Source organism: Cyprinus carpio, chromosome A7 (genome assembly GCF_018340385.1).
Source record: "Cyprinus carpio isolate SPL01 chromosome A7, ASM1834038v1, whole genome shotgun sequence".
NCBI classification, from domain to species: domain Eukaryota; kingdom Metazoa; phylum Chordata; class Actinopteri; order Cypriniformes; family Cyprinidae; genus Cyprinus; species Cyprinus carpio.
Window position 1 is genome coordinate 27,863,223 of NC_056578.1, and position 5,894 is coordinate 27,869,116.

Genomic DNA, 5,894 nt, shown 5'->3' on the forward strand with positions numbered 1-5,894 from the left:
CAATGGGTCACATTCAGATGAATCCAATGGGGTCACTGTTAGATGATTGTTTATCTTCGAGATGTTATCTCAAAATTGTCTTTGTGATGTTAGCAGCTGTAGAAACCTTCTGAGGGCTGTATTTATCAGCAGAACACTCAGTCTCAGCAGGTGTGTGTCGCTTGAGTTTGGCAGGTGGATGAATGTCTCCGGTGTTTCTACCTGTGGTTGAGCTCAGCATGTGAGCACAGTTCAGTGGGTCAGTCTGAGCCTTTACGACTTGTTCAGTTTATGTGTCATTCCTTTACGGAGAAACCTCTGCTCCTTGTGGCACCTTCTCTAGGACGATAGTCTGACCCATCTTCGTGAATCCTCTCACCTCCAGTGGTGCGGTTCTCTGGCCAGACTTCAATAGGTGAAAGTGTTCTCCCTGCTTACACACTGATTTGTGTGGGACACCTGAAAAGCATCTTAGTAGCCATTCAATGACTGAATTCTGATCAGCTTAATGTCATCACCCATGGAGTAAGATAGAAAAGTCATAAGTTAACATAAGAACAATAAAACAAAAAAGAAACCTGATGAATTCATGTCAGCAAGTGCAAGTGGTACATCTGATGTTAAAAGTCTTTTGAGGTCAAATATGGTAGAGTGGTCCCATGTAAGCATAAATTTAAATTTTCTTGGTCTTAAATGACTCAAAGGAAATGCAGCAAGAGGTCAGTATAACTTAAATATTAATGTAGAGGTATGCATCAATAAACAAGCCATATGGTGACAATAAGAATAATATTCAATCACGATTATGAAGGTATATATAATAATCACACTGTTCATTCAGGAATCTTCCAATGCAATCCACTTATGTAGATCTAAGGTTTCTAAGTAGTGACTTAGAATATGATTAAAACATTTTTCTAGAATGGAAATCCTAAATTCCTAGTAACAGGTGTGTGTGTGTGTGTGTGTGTGTGTGTGTGTGTGTGTGTGTGTGTGTGTGTGTGTGTGTGTGTGTGTGTGTGTATGGGTATCTGACATGCAGGCTAAGTCACAGTTGATGGTTTGGTAAAATTGTATATTTTATGATTGATTGATAGAAATGAAGTGCAGGCATTTCACATTTAATAATTTTGATAATGTTTTTTTTTTTTGTTATTAGTGATGTGTTGGGAAACCAGGGGCCCTCTGGCTTGTCAACCACCCTAATAACAATCAGAAAGATTCAATATTTTAAATTGCAAAGGCTCGTCTGCCTCTGTGTTCAAAAATTTGCGCCATCGATCTGTGACAAGTCGTGCAAATGTGTGTTACAGTGTTGTTCCATGAGTTTTCAGATGGTTGCAGATAGTAGATATGTTGTATCTTTTGGAATGTAATTAATTCTATTGTCCTGTGAGTGTGAGGCTATGTGGTTCTGTCAGTGTGAAGATGGACAATAGATCTTTAGTGAAGTATCACGTTTGTAATCCAAGCCATCATTGTCTTCTGTTTGTAGTGTACAGACTGGATAGTCTAAATGAGGTGATGCAGTAGTGGCGGTCTTTGTTGTTCTTTGCTCATGTCTGGGAGATGGATGGAGTCTAATCTATAGCAATCTGTGTTGCAAAAATTTAGTTCCGGTTCTAATCCGGGAGGCCATGTGGATATTTGTGTAGTGATGTTCTGCTGTGAGGTGTGAATGGCCCCCTTCAAGTGTCTTCACATCCATCTCCCACATTTCAGGTTATGTTCTAACAATTCTGTTGTCCTGGTTTGATGAAGATGGGACCAGGCACCTTCCTGGTATCTGTTCTCCAAAGAATTGCACTGGTCAACCTGAGACAGAAACAAATACAAAGAGAACCACAGTTAATTTTGAACTTTTCATCAGTTTCATGTTCAGGCATGTGGAATTATTTTAACTACATTCACCCTCATGTATTGTAATTTTAATTCCAGATGTCACATGAAACAGAGTTCCGTTGGTCAGATCTGAATCACTGCTACTGCTTCAGTGCAGTCTGAGTGTGTAACACCTGATGCTGCTCTTGCAGTCGAGCCTTCACAGTCTGCTGTGTCATGACCATTAGAGACCCCAGTTGTGCTGGGCACATTTTCTAGATTAATCCATGCCGTCATGAAACTCCAATGGACCAATGTCCAAGGCTTTAGTTGCATTTGCTCTCATTACAGTCAGATCTGTGGGCAGAAATGTGTTCACCTGTTTCTGTGTTGTCTGTTTGGCAATTGTTATTTTGTGGTGTTGTTCACACATTCAGATCTCTGTGGCACATAAAGACTTCTTGTATTTTGGTCTGATGTTTAGTATTTTTACACCCCCCTTTTATCATTTTTCAAGTAAATTTAAAAGATCAAATGGTGTTGTGTGGCTTCATTCGACTGTGGCTGTGTGTAAATACAGTCATGCTCCAAACAAAGGAAAGGAAGTTTTACAATTGTGATGTAATTTTGGTCCTGTTGCTGTAACAGGTAACCAGCCTCCTAATGTTAGTATTTTTTTAGTTTTTAATGAGCAAGATTAGGTGCAAATTCAGAGTTTCTGAATTCTGCATTGAAATTTGGATGTTTCAATTTCCAAGTAATGTTAGCCACTCTCTCTGATCAGATTAATTTTTTTGTTGGTGCTCCTAAGCGAAGGATGAATTGGTTCGCTATCGCTTGTGCCATACTATTGAAATGAAAACTAACCTCCTCCCTTTTTGGGCACTGGGTAGCAGACCAATGAAATTTAATTGTAAGTGTTAGCAAAATCATATTTTTCCATGTAATGCCATGCTTGGCGATTATAATATAATGTACATTATAAATTGATTTATAATATAATTATATTATATTAAAATAGTATATATTAAAAATAATATTATTTCTGGTCTCTGGAGAGTCTTTGGAATAATATAGTTGTCAATTTGTTCGTCTTGGAGAAGACCTTGTGATTTGGCCATGTAATCACAGTAGTACACACATGTGCAATGTATAACAACTAGTCCTTCTTAAAGCCAATGAGAGACTCTGAAGTTGTTAACATCCAATGACTGCATGCATACTCGGAGTACATGGTCAAATCACAACTTGTCCGAAATTTTCCATCTGCAATAAGGTCTAAGTTGTCACAAATTGCATTCTAATGTCAATTCATTTGAATATGAAAAGGTGTTGAGGAGCTGGGCAAGCTCAGGGCTGATGCAATGCACAATCACTGTTTTTAGGTCTCAAAGGTTTGTTTATTTAATTTAGTCTGTTTAAAGACTATATGAAGGCCCAGTAGCCATTTGCTTGATAAAAGGTGTGATATGTTTATTTGTGTGTTACAATTTGGCCATAAACACCTCCAATTCAACAGGGAGAGAAACATGAGTCATCTAAATGGATGTACCCTTGGACTCAGCTTTGAGCCACTCTCAGAAACAAAGCCATTTGTTTTATAAAATCATCACTTTCGATCTGTGTATCAGTTTCAGATTTTTTAATCCTATCATCTATTGTTTAACTGCTGTCAAGAGGAGTTCTGTTTTGTAGTAGTTAGTCCTCAAGAGCTTAGGTATCATTTTGGCCTCAGTGAAGCTCTCTTTGAAGCTCTTTTATTGGTGGTGTGATTTTATCACTCTGTTTTGCCCAACTTGTTTTTCATATTTAAATGTATCAAATTAAATTGTCTTCCTTTATCCAATCACAAGTTTCCCAATCGTTTATAATTTAGCATTTTTATTCTCTTTCCTCATTCTCATTAAAAAATGTTGCTCATTTGTTGCAATGAAGCAAGTAAAACAATATAGAACACAGTTTTCTGATTAAAAGCTTTAGGTTCTATTTTGTGACTCTCTGTTGAGTACCAGACAATAATTTGGAGGATGGTATTCCAATTTTAAGTTTCATCTCTTGTTGCTTAGGCAAACAAAGAGATATTTCCATTTCAGAACAAGGGATGTAATTCCTCGTCTACGCTGCCGCTATCATGTCCCTGACAAGTACGTGGTTTCGTCTAATTCTCAAACCCACCGGATCCGGTCTCCGGTCTAACAATATGAGTATTCCCACTCATTCTAGAAATGTGTATATATGGGATGCGTCTGTCTTTCCCTCAATATTTCTAAAAGGCAAATAAAAATTGACTTACCACAGCAGCTGGAGAAAGAGATGGTCAAACCTCTTGTTCGGTACAAATCCATATTGCGCTGAAAGATGCAACTCGCCTGTTTGGGAGATCGCGTCGCCGGTCACCACTTTGTAAGGTCCAGGCACTCGGTCCAAGGAAGGTATCCGGTGCTGGCTGAAGGTTTTCTTGCGCGTTCGGTCTTTTCAGCGTGTAGAGTTATTCAATTTAAATCCAATTCTAATCTGACTCCATTTTAATAATTCATCTGACTCCATTTTAATAATTCATCTGACTCCATTTTAGTATGACCTCGAATTTAGGTTGAAAGGCAAATTGGTTGATTGTCTGTCTCTAATTATTATTATTATTATTCTGACATTGGATTATTCTAGTTAACTCTTTACTTTATATTTACTTGTTCATTAGGAATCTATGTCGCTCAGGGTGTCCCACGACGGCCGTTCTTCTACGTGTGCGCCACGATCACAAACTCGCCAGTCTAAACAGTAGTCAGAGGTTATGACTAATACTATTTAATAGGTTACCCATACTTACCATATTTGAAATAGTATTTTCGTTTAGTCCCCCTCAGTTACCCATGTACAACTTAGTTAAAGCTCACCACAATAATCAGCGGTTATGCTAGCACTATCTGTCTAGCCCCCCCGACAGTCATATAACTACGTACAACTTAATTAAAGCTGAGACAATAATCAGAGGTTATGCTAGTACTCTTTGTCTAGCCCCGATAGTTAAGATTAACTACGTACAACTTAAATAAAGCTCAAACAATAATCAGCGGTTATGCTAGCACTACCTGTCTAGCCCCCCGACAGTTATATAACTGCGTACAACTTAATTAAAGCTGAGACAATAACCAGCGGTTATGACCAGTGCTCTGACTAGCCCCCCATAGTTACTGCAACTGAGTACAACTTAACTAAAGTCAAGCGGTTAGCCAGAAATCTAAAACCTCACCTGATGTGCCCCATGCTCCATCTAGCCTGAGTTTTAGTATGCACTTAACCCTGGACGCAGATTTGCGGAAACATAGCCTTCACTTAATCTACTTGAGGAAACAATTTCAGAGTAACTCAGAGTAAATCAAATGTAACAATTTATTATCAGTCAGGTAAGTATTATGCCAATTACATAGCCAATTCAGAGATATCAAATCAATACAAGACATCAAATTCTCAAAGGTGAATCTAAGAGTAAAAGATGCATACCTGACTTTTAGAAAAATACATAAGTATGAAGTGTGTGGACACACTTCATGCTAAGAGCTCATTCTGGCTACAGAAGGACCTGATCCTTTTGCTGTAATCGTTTAAATACCTCAGACCAAGACAAACATCCCCCGAGATGGAGACAGTAACTAACAATAGGAATTTGCATTAACTCAGGTCCCAAGCCTGGGTGGTTTTACAACTCAATGGGAACAGGAGGTAATTTACATGGAGGACCCTGGGAAGGGGCACTCCCATCACAGTAGGCAAAATATCTCTTAACTCTTAGGATCTGTATTATCTTTTAATCTACTTTTGTAAGATTGAGACCATTGTACCAGTTGCACTGAGACATTTCAAATGATACCAGACATGACTGTTAGTTCACTTGCATTGACATTTTCATGTAATCATTTTGAGCAGATTGAGTAGAAGAAAGCATGGGTGAAGGGATTTAAAATGAAACAAATGGCCAGAAGGGAAGGAGGTCTCCTGCACCTCCACTCTGTGGGGTGTCTCGAAGATGCCCGTGTATGTTTTTATTGAAAAACCATCATAATAAAAAACTAACTCACTTTACAAACTTGACAGGC